The sequence below is a fragment of the Elephas maximus genome, chromosome 16 (genome assembly GCF_024166365.1).
Source record: "Elephas maximus indicus isolate mEleMax1 chromosome 16, mEleMax1 primary haplotype, whole genome shotgun sequence".
Classification (NCBI taxonomy): domain Eukaryota; kingdom Metazoa; phylum Chordata; class Mammalia; order Proboscidea; family Elephantidae; genus Elephas; species Elephas maximus.
In genome coordinates, this window is record NC_064834.1 from 6,708,760 (window position 1) to 6,726,829 (window position 18,070).

The 18,070-nt window shown below is 41.2% G+C and overlaps 1 long non-coding RNA gene across 1 annotated transcript in view; it reads right to left on the reverse strand.

Moving 5' to 3' along the window:
* LOC126059328 (uncharacterized) overlaps positions 1-18,070 on the reverse strand; it is a 66,169-nt gene that overhangs the window by 12,277 nt on the left and 35,822 nt on the right. The window contains exon 2 of the long non-coding RNA XR_007513419.1: positions 11,460-11,528. This is a non-coding gene — a long non-coding RNA (uncharacterized LOC126059328). The remainder of the gene's footprint in view (positions 1-11,459; positions 11,529-18,070) is intronic.

The window sequence follows — 18,070 nt, forward strand, 5'->3', positions numbered from 1 at the left end:
GAGTAAATGTCTGACGAATCTCAGTAGTCACAGCCCAGACCCCTAGTATTCTGAATCAAGGCTGTGTCTTCTGCAGCACAGAGCTATTTAACACTCAGAAGACAACTCCTGGAATGTGACTGACCTCAGGGGAGGTCTGGTGCCCACACTGCATCAAGCCATGACAGTCTCTCCATTTTGTTTCTAGTTATTATGTAAAGTTTCTTGCATATATATCATCAGATTTATTCCTAGGTACCTGATTTCCTGGTATTTTAAGGGGTGTCTTTTATTTCATTCGCTGATAGTTTGTTGCTGGAAAGAGAAACACAATGGATTTTTTTTACGTGGACCTTTGTGACCTTCCTAAATTCACTTATTTAGTCTCATAATTTAAATGTAGATTCCATGGGTTTTCTACATACAAAAACATGTTATTTGCAAGTAATGACGGTTTTATTAATTTCTTTCTAATCCTGATGTACTTAATTTCTTTTCTTGCCTCATTGCCTGCTCCTGTTCCTTGTTGGCTGCTGTCCATTTGTACTCATTGCAACCCCACGTGTGCAGAACAGAACTGCTCCATAAGATAGTTTTTTCAAGACTGTCACCTTTCTGGAGCAGACTGCCAGGCCTGTGTTCCGAGGTGCCCCGGGGTAGGTTTGAACCGCCAACCTTTTGGCTAGTAGTGTGGGACGTGTAACCCTTTGAGCCACCAGGGTGCAAGTTTATGTTTTATTAGTAAATGTGATGCTGAACAAAGTTGGGGAAGGAGGACATCCTTGTCTTATTCTTTGACATTACATTAGAAAAATTAGATAAAATGAAAAAAATCCTAGAAAATAAAATTTACCAAAGCTGACACGAGAAGAATTAGAAGCTCTGATAACTCTAATTTCTTTTAGCTAATTTAATTGAATCTGTAATTAAAATTCAATTTATTTCAATTATTCTTTCAACAAAGAAGGTTCCAGGCCCTAACAGTTTCATTGTTGACTTCTTGCAAATATTTAAAGAGCAAATAATACCAATCTTATACAAACCCTTCCAGAGAATAGAAAAAAAGGGAATATTTCTATCTTGTTTTTTTTTTTTTTAAGCCAGCAAAACCTTGATATCAAAACCTGAGAAGGACACTACAAAAAAAGAACACACCCCAGGGAAACTCCCTTTACCTTGGATCAGGGAGGTGACCCGAGTAAACGCGGTGTTACAATCCCACCCTAATCCTTTTAACATAAAATTACAATCACAAAATGGAGGACAACCACACAATACCGGGAATCATGGCCTGACCAAGTTGATATACATATTTTTGGGGGGACATAATTCAGTCCATGACAACGACCATCATCACCATTATCTGCTCCAAGTTTTCCCATCACCCTTAGAGAAGCTCGGTGTCCCCTAGGCAATGAGTTCCCCAATCTTCCTCCCTCCCACCCGCTCCTGATAACCACTAACGAGCTTGGTCTGTACACACTTGTCCTTCCTAAATATTTCATATAAGTGGTCCTTTTGTGACTGACTGAATTCATTCAGCATGATATTAAGATTCATCCGTGCTGTGGCCTTATTCATCCATATAAAGGATAAATAATTTCCCATCATGTGTCTGTACCCTCTTTTGTTGATTGTGATAAAATATATATCACAAAAGTTTGCGGTTTAACCCAGTCTTAATTGTACAATTCAGTGGCATTAATCCCATTCACCATGCTGTGCCAATGTCACCACTATCTATTGCAACATTTTTTTATCACCCCTGTGAGGGTAATAATCAACCTCCATGTTTACTTCTCTGTTCAGTTCTGACACCTGCTGCCCAAGCAGCGAGTCTTTTCCTGACACTAGCTTTCCAGAGAGAGGTCAGATCTCACAAGTCAACAGACACAATTCTCCAGACTGTAAAGCAGGCCTAAGTTCAGGTGCCAGCCACAAGCTTGGGAGTCCACATGACACTCTTACTACTGACCTGCTGGCTACAAATTCAGGCTTTTCCCACTATACCTTCAGGATGCCAGCTGCAGCTCGGGGCTTTCCTGGGCCCCCTCACTTCTGAACTGCTAGCTATAAATCTGGGGCCTCCTTCCACCGCCTTAGGGATACCAACCATAAGTTCAGGGGTTTCCAGACCACCCCCCTCAGTTATGACCTGCTGGCTCCCATTACTCCGTCAGGTTCAATAATTCACTGGAACTACTCATAGAACTCATGGAAAGTGCCATACTTATGATTATAGTTCAGTGTACGAAAAAAGGACACAAATGAGGAAACTCATAGGGCATGGTCTCGGAGGGTTCCCAACAGAGCTTCCATGTCCCAAAAAGGGACACACTCCCCTCCCACATGCATCAATGTCTTCCACCAACCAAGAAGCCCATGGAGTTTCTGTGTCCACAACATTTATTGGGGGTCTCATTACACAATGAAAACTCCAGCCCCTCTCCCTGAGGTTGGTCGGCATCAAGAGGTGATCACACAGTATTAAATGGTGGGTCTTTCTGGCCTGGCCAGCTCCCAGCCCAGAGTCACCTCATTACCTCACCTAACCTTACCTGTGTTCTGGAGTCCTTGTAAAGGACACGAAAATTCCAAGTTTTTTTTTTGTTTTTTAGAGATTCTCTCTCAGGAACTGAAGGCAAAGACCAAATTCTTTGGATAAAGTTAATGTAAACCCCACAACTCAAATAAAATCCTGATATTCCTTAAGCAATAACTATTCCCGCCCCCCTTCCCACACACCTTACCTCCAATAACAACTGATAAACTTTTATTTCTATGCATTTTCTGTTCCAGATAATTTTTTTATTGTGACAAATAAATATCTCTCTCTCTCTCTCTCTCTACCTACCTACCTGTCTATACACACACCATATTTTTACACAAATAACGGGTGTCTTCTATATTTGTTTGCCAACCGCTCCCTGCCCCAGTGAGGGAGCTGTAAAAAAAATTAGCATAGTGCACTTATGAAAATACCTCACGAGGGCTGCGGGAGGGAGCAGTTGGCAAACAAATGTAGAAGGCACATACTGTTTGTGTAAAAATGTGGTAAACCCATTGTTGTAAAGTCAGTTTTGTCTTACAGCAACCCTGCAGGACAGAGTAGAACTGCCACATAGGGTTTCCAAGGCTGTAAATCTTCACAGAAGCAGACTATCATATCTTTCTCCTGTGGAGGGGCTGGTGGGTTTGAACCACCGACCTTTAGATTAGAAGTGTAGTGCTTTAAACGTTGCACCACCAGGGTTCCTTATCTGTAGACAGATATAGTAAAACCTGCAACCCTGGAAGCTGTAAGGCGGAAAACTGTCAAAGAAGAAAAACTCAAATATTTTCCACTAATAATTATTGTTTGTAGGTGCCGTTGAGTTGGTTCCAACTCATAGTGACCCTGTGTACAACAGAAGGAAACACTGCCGTATCCTGCCCCATCCTCATAATCGTTATGCTTGAGCCCATTGTTGCAGCCACTCTGTCAATCCATCTCATTGAAGGTTTTCTTCTTTTTAGCTGACCCTCTACCAAGCATGATGTCCTTCTCCAGGGACTGGTCCCTCCTGATAATATGTCCAAAGTATGTGAGATGAAGTCTCGCCATCCTTGCTTCTAACGAGCATTGTGGTCGTACTCCTTCCAAGACAAACTTGCTCATTCTTCTGGCAGTCTATGGTATATTCAATATTCTTTGCCAGCACCACAGTTCAAATGCATCAGTTCTTCAGTCTTCCTTGGGTCCAGCTTTCCCATGCATATAAGGTGATTGAAAACACCATGGCTTGGGTCAGGCGTGCTGTCTTAGCTCCCGGTGCAGCTTTCTTGGTGGTATGAGGTCCCCAGCTCTCTGCTTGCATCTCTTTCCTTTTATCTCTTGAGAGATAAAAGGTGGTGCAGGCCACACCACAGGGAAACTCCCTTTACCTTGGATCAGGGAGGTGACCTGAGTGAGGGTAGTGTTATAATCCCACCCTAATTCTCTCAACATAAAATTGCAATTACAAAATGGAGGACAACCACACAATACTGGGAATCATGCCCTAACCAAGTTGACACATATTTTTTGGGGGACACAATTCAATCCATGACACATACCTTAGAACTTAAAGTGACATCTTTTCTTTTTAACACTTTAAAGAGTTCTTTTGCAGCAGATTTGCCCATTGCAATACGTCATTTGATTTCCTGACTGCTGCTTCCATGGGCGTTGATTGCAGATCCAAGTAAAACGAAATCCTCAACAACTTCAATTTTTTCTCCATTTATCATGATGTTGCTCATTGGTCCAGTTGTGAGGATGTTTGTTTTCTTTATGTTGAGGTGTGATCCATACTGAAGGCTGTGGTCTTTCATCTTCATTAGTAAGTGCTTCAAGTCCTCTTCACTTCCAGCAAGCAAGGTTGTGTCATCTACACATTGCAGGCTGTTAATGAGTCTTCCTCCAATCCTGATGCCCTGTAGTTCTTCATATAGTCCAGCTTCTTGGATTATTTGCTCAGCATACAGACTGAATAGGTATGGTGAAAGGATACAACCCTGATGCACACCTTTCCTGACTTTAAACCACGCAGTATCCCCTTGTCCTGTCCGAACAACTGCTTCTTGATCTATATACAGGTTCCTCATGAGCACAATTAAGTGTTCTGGAATTCCCATTCTTCTCAAGGTTATCCATAATTTGTTATGATTCACACAGTCAAATGCCTTTGCACAGTCAATAAAACACAGGTAAACATCCTTCTGGTATTCTCTGCTTTCGGTCAGGATCCATCTGACATCAGCAATGATATCCCTGGTTCCACGTCCTCTTCTTAATCTGGTCTGAGTTTCCAGCAGTTCCCTGTCGATGTACTGCTGCAACCGCTTTTGAATAATCTTCAGCAGAATTTTACTTATGTGTGATTTTAACAATATTGTTTGATAATTTCCGTATTCTGATGGATCACCTTTCTTTGGAATTGGTACAAATATGGAAGTCTTCCAGTCAGCTGGCCAGGTAGCTGTCTTCCAAATTTCTTGGCACAGATAAGTGAACGTTGCCAGCACTGCATCCATTTGTTGAAACATCTCAATTGGTATTCCATCAATTCCTGAAGCCTTGTTTCTCACCAGTGCCTTCAGCGCAGCTTGGACCTCTTCCTTCAGAACCATTGGTTCCTGGTCATATGCTACCTTCTGAAATGGCTGAATGTCAACCAATTCTTTTTGATGCAATGACTCGTGTATTCCTTCCATCTTCTTTTGATGCTTCTGGCATCGTTTAATATTTTCCCCATAGAATTCTTCAGTATTGCAATTTGAGGCTTGAAATTTTTCTTCATTTTTTTCAGCTTTAGAAATGCTGAGCATGTTCTTCTCTTTTGGTTTTCTATCTCCAGATCTTTGCACATTTCATTATAATACTTTACTTTGTCTTCTAGAACCACCCTTTGAAATCTTCTGTTCAGCTCTTTTACTTCATCGTTTCTTCCTTTCACTTTAGCTACTCTATGTTCAACAGCAAGTTTTAGAATCTCTTCTGACATCCATTTTGGTCTTTTCTTTTTTTCTGCTTTTTTAACGACCCCTTGCTTTCCTCATGTATGATGTCCTTGATGTCACTGCATAACTCGTCTGCCCTTTGGTCATTAGTATTCAATGCAGCAAATCTGCTCTTGAGATGGTCTCTAAATTCAGGTGGGTTATACTCAAGGTCATACTTTGGCCCTCATGGACTTGTTTGAATTTTCTCCAGGTTCAACTTGAACATGCATATCAGCAACTGATGGTTTGTTCCACAGCTGGCCTCTGGCCTTGTCCTGACTGATGATATTGAGCTTTTCCATCGACTCCTTCCATGGATGTAGTGGATTTGATTCCTGTGTATTCCATCTGGTGAGGTCCACATGTATAATCACCATTTATGTTGTTGAAAAAAGGTTATTTGCAATGAAGAAGTCGTTGGTCTTGCAAAATTCTATCGTGCGATCTCTGGCATCATTTCTATCACCGAGGCCATATTTTCCAACTACCAATCCTTCTTCTTTGTTTCCAACTTTTGCATTTCAATCACCAGTAATTACCTCTGCATCCTGATTGCATGTCTGATCAATTTCAGACTACAGAAGTTGGTAAAAGTCTTCAATTTCTTCATCTTTGGCCTTAGTGGTTGGTATGTAAATTTGAATAATGGATTGACTGGTCTTCCTTATAGGTGTATGGATATTATCCTATCGCTGACAGCATTGTACTTCAGGATACATCTTGAAATGTTCTTTTTGACAATGAATGTGGTGCCATTTGTCTTCAATTTGTCATTTCCAGCATAGTAGACCATATGATTATCTGATTCAAAATGGCCAATACTAGTCCCTTTTAGCTCATTAATGCCTAGGATATTGATGTTTATGCATTCCACTTAATTTTTGATGACTTCCAATTTTCCTAGATTCATACTTTGTACATTTCATGTTCTGATTATCAGTGGATATTTGCAGCTATTTCTTCTCATTTTGAGTCATGCCACATAAGCAAATGAAGATCCCGAAAGCTTGACTCCCTCCATCCATATCATTAACGTTGACTTTACTTTGAGGAGGCGGCTCTTCCCCAGTTGTACTTTGAATGCCTTCCAACCTGAGGGCTCATCTTCCAGCACTATATCAGACAATGTTCTGCTGCTATCCATAAGGTTTTCACTAGTCAGTTTTTTCAGAAATAGACTCCCAAGTCCTTCTTCCTAGTCTGTCTTAGTCTGGAAGCTCAGCTGAAACCTGTGCACCAAGGATGACTTTGTTCGTATTTGAAATACCAGTGGCAAAGCTTCAGGTATCACAGCAACATGCAAGCCACTATAGTATGACAAACTGACAGACACTAATAAAGAGTGATAGAAAAGTGGTAAGTTGTACCCTCTCAAAGGCAGAAAACTTGCAAGATCCAGAAAAACAAGCAGTCCTGTTGAGTTCTGGCTCTCATTGGTTTCACCGTATGTGTGTGTGTGTGTATATATATATATATATTTATATATATACATATAAAACACTTGCCATTCTGATATTTTTACATGTACAATTCAGTGACATTAATTACATTCATCATGTTGTAAAACCATCACCAGTATCTGTTTTCAAATTTTCCAACACTGTAAACAGAAGCTGAACAACAAAACAACAACCCATTGCCGTTGAGTCAATTCCGACTCATAGTGACCCTATAGGACAGAGTAGAACTGCCTCATAGGATTTCCAAGGAGCAGCTGGTGGATTCAAACTGCTGATCTTTTCGTTAGCAGCTGAGCTCTTAACCTCTATGCCACCAGGGCTCCCACAGAAGCTCAGCACCACCTAAACAATGATTCCTTCTTTCCCCCTCACTCCCACCCATGATACCCACTAATAAACTTTAGTCTCTGTACATTTTCCTACTGTAGATATTTCATATATGTGGGATCATATTTGTCCTTTTGTGTCTGGCTTATTTCACTCAGCATAATGTTTTCAAGGTTAATCCACGTGCTGGGGTATATCAGAACTTCATTTATTTCTCTTTATGGCTGAATGATAGTCTATTGTATGTATAAACCACACTTTGTTCATCCGTTCATCTGCTGACGGACACGGGTTTTTCCACCTTTTGGCTACTGTGCATGATGCTGCAGTGAACATATGTCTGCTTGAGTCACTGCTTTCAATTCTTTTGGATTTGTACCTAGGAATGGATTTGCTAGGTCACATGGTAATTGTGGAGCCCTTGTGGGCAGTGGTTAAGAGCTTGGCTGCTAACCAAAAGGTTGGCAGTTGAAACCCACCAGCTGCTCCTTGGAAACCCTATAGGGCAGTTCTACCCTGTCCTATAGGGTTGCTATGAGTCGGAATCGACTCGATGGCAACAGGTTTGGTTTGGTATGGTAATTGTGTTTTAACTTTTTTGAGGAATCTCCAAATTGTTTTACACAGCATCTGTACCATTTTACATTCTCACCAGCAATGTGTAAGTATTCTAGTTTTTCTACATCCTCTCCAACACTTGTTATTTTCCACTTAAAAAAAAAAAAATAGCCATCCCAGTGGGTGTGAAGTAGTTCTTCATTGTGGTTTTGATATACATTTCCTTTATGAGTAACGATATTGAGCATCTTTTCAGGTGCTTGTTGCCCATTTGTATATATTCTTAAGAGAAATCTTTAAGTCCTTTGAATTGGGTTGTTGGTCTTTTTTGTGGTTAAGTTTTAAAAGTTCTTTATATATTCCAGATATTAAACCTTTATCTGATATATGGTTTCTAAATTATTTTTCTCCTGTTACATAGGTTTTTTCACTTTCTTGATTATACCCCTGATACACCAAGGTTTTTAACTTTGATGAAACCCAGATTATCTATTTTTCTCTTGTTGCTTGTGCTTTTGGTGTTATGTCTTGTAAAAATGGCATGACAGCATCAGACCTCCTCTAACTTCGTGAGGGGTGGGGAGAGAACCAGGATTAGCAGCATCAGCCCCAGACTTGATTTCTGCGAGGCGGAGTCGGACATACCTCCTCTCTCCAACTTTCTTGCCAGTTCTGACACCAGTTGTCCCTCCCGGGGCACTCTTTATTTCTCTGCTGGGTTCGATGATTCATTGCAATGGTCACACAGAACTCAAAGACCATAGTCATAGTTATGGGGTCTGTTAGGGGAGTAACAAGTTGCAATTCAGGATCAGGAATGACTCAGGATACAGTTTTTCTGTCAGGACAACTTCTTTGCCGTGCCTATTGGCAGACTTCTTACTTGGCTCTTAGCTCTCAGGTCCTTGACCCCCAGGTCTGGCCTCTGCCCTACTTGGGCCAGTGTTACAAAGCTCTTTAGCCCAGCGGACAAGTGCCTGCAGGCAGCCCACTCTGCCAGGAAACCTCCTGCCTGCAGGTGCTCTGTTCTCTGGATCCGTGTGTCTGCACGCCCACTGTGGCCCATTGGTTTATGTACCATCTGTGGCTGCTTTTGTGCTACCAGGGCAGTGTTGAATAGTTAGGACACAAAATACATGGCCCACAATGCTGAAAATATTTACTATTTGGTCCTTTACAGAAAAAGTTTGCTGACCACCTCCAGTCTCAAACAAGTATATACATTCAAACTACACCTTCTGATTGAAGGTTGTAACAACAACCATAACTCTGATTTTAATACCCTAAATATATATGAAAATCCATACCTCTGATTATCTAATCAGTTTAAGTCTTGCCTATGAGATTTCTTCATAAAAACCTGTAGTCCCTGTATTTTTTTTTTTTTTAAACTACAAGGCTTCCTAGGCAAATCTATGCCAGTGATTTAAATGTTCCTGTTATGAACTGAATTGCGTCCTCCCAAAATACATGTTGGAATCCTAACCCCTATACATGTGGCTGTAATCCTATTTGAAAATAGGGTTTTCTTTGTTATGTTAATAAGGTCCTATCAGTGTAGGGTGTGTCCTAAACCTAATCACTTCTGAGTGATACAAGGAGCAGCCTAGACACAGAGACAAGCAAGGACACAGGGGAAGACAGATGCCTCATGAAGATATCCAAAGAACTGAGGAAGATAAGCTGAGACAAAGATCCTTCCCCAGACTGACACAGAGAGCCTTCCCCTAAAGCCTGTAAAAAAAAAAAAAAAAATCAAACCCGTTGCCTTCAAGTCAATTTGGACTCATAGCAACCCTATAGGACAGAGTAGAACTACCCCATAGGGTTTCCAAGGTGGATTTGAACTGCTGACCTTTTGGTTAGCAGCGCAGCTCTTAACCACTGCACCACTAGGGCTCTACCGTATAGCCAGTGCCCTGAATTTCAACTTATAGCCTCCTAAACTGTGAGAAAATAAATTTCTGTTTGCTAAAGCCACCCACTTGTGGTATTTCTGTTATAGCAGCACTAGAAAACTAAGACAGTTCTTATGTGAAATTGACAGCCAAGTTCTAAATGTAAATACATCAGGATATTAAGCAAATGAGCATTACAACTGTCAGTACAGTCAAAGCAGAAAGTTCAGATTTTGATAATTTCCTCTTGCAGTGGCCAAAAGGAAAGAAAAAACCTCTCCAACTGTTAGACATTCCAACCACATATTGCATGAGGAGACAGATAATAGGCATTAGGTACTACAGCTGGCAGTATTTACTGAATAAACCCATTGTGTATGACACCATACTACCCATGTTGTAGAACAGTGAAAAACAAGGCCCCACTTTCAGGAGCTTCTCTAGAGCCAAAAATAATCACCAGCAATGCATGACATCATAAATAACCTATGAGGTATTAAAATTTATTCATGTAATTCCAAATGTTGTTTTCAGTTATAGTCAATGTGTTCAATACACAATTTTAAAGTTCTTTTTCACTTTATAGCATATATTACTTATAAGCCTATAAAGCATGCATTATTTGTGTAAAAATATAGTATTTAATGGCTGTCATGGATTGAATTGTGTCCCCCCAAAATATCTGTCAATTTGGTTAGGCCACAATTCCCAGTATCGTGTGGTTGTCCTCCATTTTGTGATTGATATAATCTTCCTATGTGTTGTAAATCCTAATCTTTTTATGCTAAAGAGGATTAGAGTGGGATATAACACCATTGCTCAGGTCATATGCCTGATCCAACATAAAGGGAGTTTTCCCTGGCATGTGCCTGCACTACTTTTTACCTTACAAGAGATATAAGGAAAGGGAAGGGAGCAGAGAGCTGGAGGAGCTCATACCACCAAGAAAGCGGCACCGAAATCAGAGCGTGTCCTTCGGACCCAGGGTCCCTGTGCCTGAGAAGCTCCTCAACCAGGGGAAGATTGATGACAAGGACCTTCCTCCAGAGCCGACAAAGAGAGAAAGCCTTCCTCTGGAGCTGATGCCCTGAATTTGGATTTGTAGCCTTCTAGACTGAGAATAAATTTCTCTTTGTTAAAGCCAGCCACTTGTGGTATTTCTGTTATACCAGCACTGATGACTAAGACAATGGCTAACTTCCAAAGGAACCCTAATTTACCTTCTCATCAGTCTCAGTATTTCCAGTCTATTCCTTTAAGGATATAATAGATTGCAGGAAACCTGTATCATGCCAGCACAGAACTTAGTGGCAACCATGTAGGAAAAGAAGTGTTCAAAATCTTCTTTGGATGAGTTATGTGCTTGGAGGAAAAGGGTTCTGACCCCAGAGACAATAAGGCTAAAAACCTTGACTTACGTAATAATTGGTATGGTAGAAATGAATGGCTGAAACCTTCCAGAGCCCTTTTTACATTCCTGAAGGCTTAGGAAGAAGTGAGCACCAAGAGGTGGGATAAGGAAAAACAACTGGCTTCACCTGCATAGAGTCTGTTTTCAGAGCAGCCAATGTTCTTGGCCCACTGCTTTGAGTAGGTCGATGTAATTCACTGGTGGATAAATGCAAAATTTAGCCCTGCAGCTGTTCTGATGAGCTACCTTACGTAAAGTCTACTGGTTAGCTAAAAAGTAAAGAAGCACAGCAACTAACCTTACCTGATGAAGACGTAGTACTGCTTCACTTTTTCCAGGAGATGCAGTTTATAACTCCTGTGCTATCGTCCACTACAAGAAAAACACAGAAGATCAAAAGTGAGATGTGGCATCGTTGCTGAACTGGCATGCTGTCACCGCATTCAGCCATACTGAGGGATGACATAAAACCCTCATCAAACTCTCCTTCCACCTTTAGAAATAATTGCTCATCACACACGAATGCAAATTGCTCGTTTGCACGTGTCAATGTTCTACAGGAGTTCAATGTGATATATTTAACATTTCACTTACTCTACCTCGAGGGAAATAATGATTCTCGTCTACCCCTCTCTCCTAAAAATGGTTTCCTCCACCTCAATGTGATCCATAAGGTTTTTCATAATGATAGACTCGAACTTTCCATAATTATGGATTTGAACAAGGTGGCAATTGTGAGGATGATGCAGGACCAGGCAATGTTTTGTTCTGATGTACATAAGGTCACCACGAGTTGGAATCCACTCAATAGCAACTAACAACAACAATCTCAATGACTGCTGACATACAGAGTCAGTCTTCCTCTCCTACCCTGGAACAAGACAGCATCACCTGGTGCATAGTTAGAGTGCAGCCTTCTGTCACCATTTGCTCTCTCCCTAGCTTGCTAACTCACCAAGACACAGCATTCCAAGCCTTTGGAAAAGAGTGCAAGGTTTTGTGAAAGAGTTTCTACCCAGCTCTTACCACTTCAGGGGCAGTAAGAAAAGCAAAGCATATCAGAGAATGACAAAGTTTTATTTTCATCTTACAAAATAATTATATCCTGGCTATAAAAAGGATATCGATGTCACTTATTTTGTTCCAAGGGCAAAATATCAATTACCATTTGTGGTGCAGAGAATTACTTAATACAGCCCTTCTAGCCATGCATGCATGGTCTTGTGACTCCCACAAAATGATTGGGTGGGGCTATGCAAATTAGGTACTTGTGGCCCACCAAGGGGATTGGACTGCCTGCTAATAATGCAAATAAGGTGCATGGAACCCTTGTGGGGATAGAACCATGCGAGTAAGATGTATCGAACCCCAATGAGGGGACTGGTCAGTTTTGCCATCCCACTAGGCTTAAAGGGAGCCAATCCCAGAAGTGGAGAGGGGACTTCACTACCATCAAGAATAGTTGGGAGTGGCGCATGCCTTTTGGACTGGGGTCCCTGGGCTGAAACCTCCTAGACCTAGGAGCCAGTTATAATGCTGGAGAAGGTGCAAGATGGTGAGAAGCAGTGGCAAGCGCAGCAGAGAAACGGCAGCAGCAGAACGCTAGACCTGTGCTGGACATTGCAGTAGGCTTCCCACTCCATTGAGCTAGGTGGCTATAGTGGACATGCTGACCCACTGATCAAGACAGCTGCCTTTGGGGAGGAGCCTTCCTGCAGAGTGCAGTGCCTCTGGGCACTTATTGGCAGTGCTAAAGAGCTTTGTTATGCTTGCCCAGGCAGGGAAGAGGCCAGGCCCAGAGTCAGGGGGACCAAGAGAGAAGCCTGCCTGCAGACATGGTCAAGAAGCTATCCTGATCGATGAACTGTATCCTGAGTCGTTTCTGATCCTGAATTGTAACCTGTTACTTCCCTAAATAACTCTGTAACTGTGACTATGGTCTGTGAGTTCTGTGTAGCCACTTTAACGATCAAACCCAGCAGAAAAGTAGAGAATGCCATGAGAGGGATGAATTGGCAAAAAGGTTGGAGAGAGGAGATATGTCTGACCTCTGCCTCACAGGAATCAGCTTTGGCTGACGTTGCTCTCTCCTTCCCCTTGTGAAGTTAGTCGAGGAGCTCTGAAGCCCCACACTGTTTTCTACCCACTGCACTTGGTTTTGTGACTGCAGAGAATTTGGAGATATTTGCTATAGGATGATGTGTGTTTCCTCTTTGCCTAATTTCTCATAAACTAAGAAAGGAAGTTACTAAGCATGGGGTCAGTGTACCTAATGATTTTAAAAAACTCGACTATATTCTTGCAAAAGCACAGACAATACAGAAGAAATGTGAAGGAAAAAATTTTGATTGCTTGATTAAATCATAGAGGTATAATATCTATATTGAAAACGGAAGCCAAGAAGAATAGTCTTTATACTAAAATAAATTCTAGATGAATTTTTATTTCATTAAATGTAAAATAAAAAAGAAAATATGTGACTACTTTTTAATCTTGGGCTTATAGTTAATGGGTGAGATCTCCTGAAGCAGGACATGAGTGTTAGAATTCATTAAAAAAAAAAAAAAAGTCTGATATATTTGACTACCTAAAAACTAAAATTGCATAGCAACTTTCCATATGATAGAGTTAGTGCCTTAACATATAAAGAATTCTTATATATTAATAAGAAAAATATTAAGATCAGCACAAAAGAAAATGGCAAAGAAAAAGTATATGCAAGTCACAGAAGATATAAAAATGGTCAATAAACATTTGAAGAGATGCTAAATTCACAAGTTACCAGGAAAAAAAAAATTTAAATAATTTCACAACTACTAGAATGACGAATATTAAACATGTTGATACCCTCATGTACTGTTTTAAAAAAAAAAAAAAAAAACCAACCGTTGCTGTCAAGAGGATTCCAACTCATAGTGACCCTATAGGATAGAGTAGAACTGCCCCATAGGGTTGCCAAGGAGCACCTGGTAGATTTGAAGTGCTGACCTTTTGGTTAGCACCTGAACTCTTCAACCACTGTGCTACCAGGGCTTCCATGTACTGTTAGTGGTGGTGTAAATTAGTACCAACTTTCTGAAGAGCAAGTTTGAAAACAAGCATCAAAATGTAAAATTTAAAAGACATATACATTTAAAATTTTGATGCTTGTTTTCAAACTTGCTTTTCAGAAAGTTGGTACTAATTTACACTACCATTAACAGTACATGGAAATGTATATAAAATGTGTATGTCCTTTCCCCCATGTGTCTGTAAGTTTGTCCTACTGTGAGGGCTTGTGTGTTGCTGTGATGCTGGAAGCTATGTCTCCAGTATTCAGATACCAGCAGGGTCACCTGTAGTGGACAGGTTTCAGCTGAGCTTTAGACTAAGACTAGGAAGAAGGACCCAGCAGTCTACTTCTGAAATGAATTAGTCAGTGAAAACCGTATGAATAGCAGCAGAACATTGTCTGATACAGAGCCGGAAGATGAGCACCCCCCCCCTACTCAAAAAACAACTGGGGAAGAGTTGTCTCCACAAAGTATAGTTGACCTTAATGACATGGAAGGAGTCAAGCTTTTGGAAGCTACATTTGCTGATGTGGCATGACTCAAAATGGGAAGAAATAGCTGCAAATATCTGTTAATAATTGGAACATAGCATGTACCAAGTATCAATCTAGGAAAGTTAGAAATTGTCAAAAATGAAATGGAACACATAAATATTGATATCCTAGGTATTAGTGAGCTGAAATGGACTGATATTGGCCATTTTGAATCACACAATGATATGGTCTACTATGCTGGGAATGACAACTCAAAGAAAAATGGTGTTGCATTCATTGTCAAAATGAACATTTCAAGATGTATCCTGAAGTATAACGCTGTCAGTGATAGAATAATATCCATAAGCCTACAACTAAGACCAGTTAATAAGACTATTATTCAAATTTCCATCAAACAATAAGGCCAAAGATGAAGAAATTGAAGATTTTTCCAACTTCTGCAATCTGAAATTATCAAACATGCAATCAGGATGCAGAGATAAAATTACTGGTGATAGGAATGAGAAAACTGGAAAAAAAGAAGGATCGGTAGTGGGAAATATGGCCTTGGTAATAGAAACGATGCCAGAGATCACTTGATAGAATTTTGCAAGACCAACAACTTCTTCACTGAAAATACCCTTTTTCAACAACATAAACGGAGACTATACACATGGACCTTGCCAGATGGAATACATAGGAATCAGACCGATTACATCTGTGGAAAGAGAAGAAGGAAAAGCTCAATAGCATCAGTCAGAACAAGGCCAGGGGTCGAATGTGGAACAGACCATCAATTGCTCATATGCAAGTTCAAGTTGAAACTGAAGAAAATTAGAATAAGTCCATGAGCCCCAAAGTATGACCTTGAATATATCCCATCTGAATTTAGAAACCATCTCAAGAATAGATTTGACACATTGAACACTAATGGTTGCGGACCAGAAGAATAGTGGAATGACATGAAGGAATCATACAGGAAGAGGTCACTAAAAAGACAGGAAAGAAAGAAAAGACCAAAATGGATGTCAGAAGAGACTCTGAAACTTGCTCTTGAACGTCGAGTCGCTAAAGCAAAAGGAAGAAATGATGAAGTAAAAGAACTGAACAGAAGATTTCAAAGAGCGGCTCCAGAAGACAAAGTAGTATAATACTTGTGCAAAGAGCTGGAGATAGAAAACCAAAAGGGAAGAACACATTTGGCATTTCTCAAGCTGAAAAAACTGAAGAAAAAATTCAAGCCTCGAGTCACAATAGTGAAGGATTCTATAGGGAAAATATTAAATGGTGCAGGAAGCATCAAAAGAAGATGGAAGAAATACAGAGTCATTATACCAAAAAAAAAAAATTGGTCGATGTTCAACCATTTCAAGAGGTAGCATATGATCAGGAGCCGATGGTACTGAAGGAAGAGGTCCAAGCTGCACTGAAGGCATTGGCGAAAAACAGGGCTTCAGGATGGATGGAGTATCAATTGAGATGTTTCAACAAAGGGATTCAGTGCTAGAAATGCTCACTCGTCTATGCTAAGAAATTTGGAAGACAGCTACCTGGCCAACCGACTGGAAGAGATCCATATTTATGCCTACTCCTAAGAAAGGTGATCTAACAGAATGAGGAAATTATTGAACATCATTAATATCAATTGCAAGTAAAATTTCCTGAAGATCACACAAAAGCAGCTGCAGCAGTGTATCGACAGGGAACTGCCAGAGATTCAGAGTGGATTCCGAAGAGGACATGGAACCAGGGATATCGTTCCTGATGTCAGATGGATCTTGGCTGAAAGCAGAGAATACCAGAAGGATGTTTACCTGTGTTTTAATGACTATGCAAAGGCATTCTACTCTGTGAATCATAACAAATTACGGATAGCATTGCAAAGAATGGGAATCCCAGAACACTCAGTTGTGCTCATGAGGAACCTGCATGTAGAGCAAGAGGCAGCTGTTCGGGAGGCGGGGCCAAGATCGCAGAGTAGTCAGACGCTTCTGGTGATCCCTCTTACAACAAAGACCTGAAAAAAACAAGTAAAACGATTACATACATGACAAGCTAGGAGCCCTGAGCATCAAAGACAAAGTTAGAAAACAGACTGAACGGCAAGAGAAGGGAGAGACAGTTCAGAAGTGGCAAGAAGTTGCCAGACCTGATTTGGCGGGAACCCTTAGGCACGATCTCTGGAGCCACCATGGCAGGGCTGGTGGTAGTGTTCTGGATGTGGTTTCCTTAGGGAGAGACAGTGAGCTGCACAGCTTACTCACACCTCTGGAACCAGAAAAGAACGGCACTCTCAGCAAAAGCTAAGTACTTGCATTTATTTTACTGGGCCCCCAGCCCCAAAGCTGGCTTCAGTGGATGTTGATTTCCCTGGGCCTGAGATAGGTCCTGCTGTGCTCCCTGAGCCATTCTCCTGGCCTTGGAGAAGGAATAAATGAACAATTGGGGGAAAAGATAATCTGCCAGCTCCACTAACCTGGGGAGATCAGGACAGAAGCGGCTCCTGTCCAGGCTCAAAAGATCCACAGGCATTGAATACCTATCACCCCTGCATGGACCTGTGTGGGCCCATTTCAGGAGAATAGGCCCTAGCTGGCAGACTGCAACTGTTTCAGCTGTGCGATGGAGAGATGGGTTTTTGATGTGTGACACCACTTTACCTATTAAACAGGGTCCTCACCTACACAAATGAGAGGCCTAAGGACTGGTGGCTCCATCCATGTACACTAGCCACCCACGACAGGGGTCCGAGGATAAGTAGTACCTCCCAGCCCTTACGACCAAAAACACTGATGCCCATGGTCTAGCTGCAGAACCCACCCACCTTTGTGCTCTAGGGAACAGGGATGCACTTTCCTCACAGACACGTGGGGGACAGTTGTTAGCCCTCCCGCCTTGCTAAGGGTGTGACCCCCTGCTACAACCAGATACCTGTACCTACACCAATCATCCCTGCCCCTCTAAGTCAGTAGGACAGAGCATGTACCACACACTTGATGACCAACAACCTGGACACCTGAGCTGAATCCATACAAGAGTAGTGAATGGACTCCTGGGCTCATATACTTTGTAACAGCTCTAGCTATGTGATGACAGGACATTAGAGCTTCAAAGGCAAAAATAATGAAGCTAGCTCACTCAAGCAGCATATTTGGGCATATCAAAACAAAACAAAGCAAGAAGCTAGGATACAGTAAGCTCACAAAATAAATCAAGACAGTTACTTATAGATAGCTAAGAGACAACAGACAATATCAAATCACAAAGAAGCAGACCATGATTGCTTCAACAAGCTCTCAAAACAAACGATCAAGGAATCTTCCGGATGAAGATGTATTCCTGGAATTACCAAATGTAGAATACAAAAGATTAATATACACGACTCTTC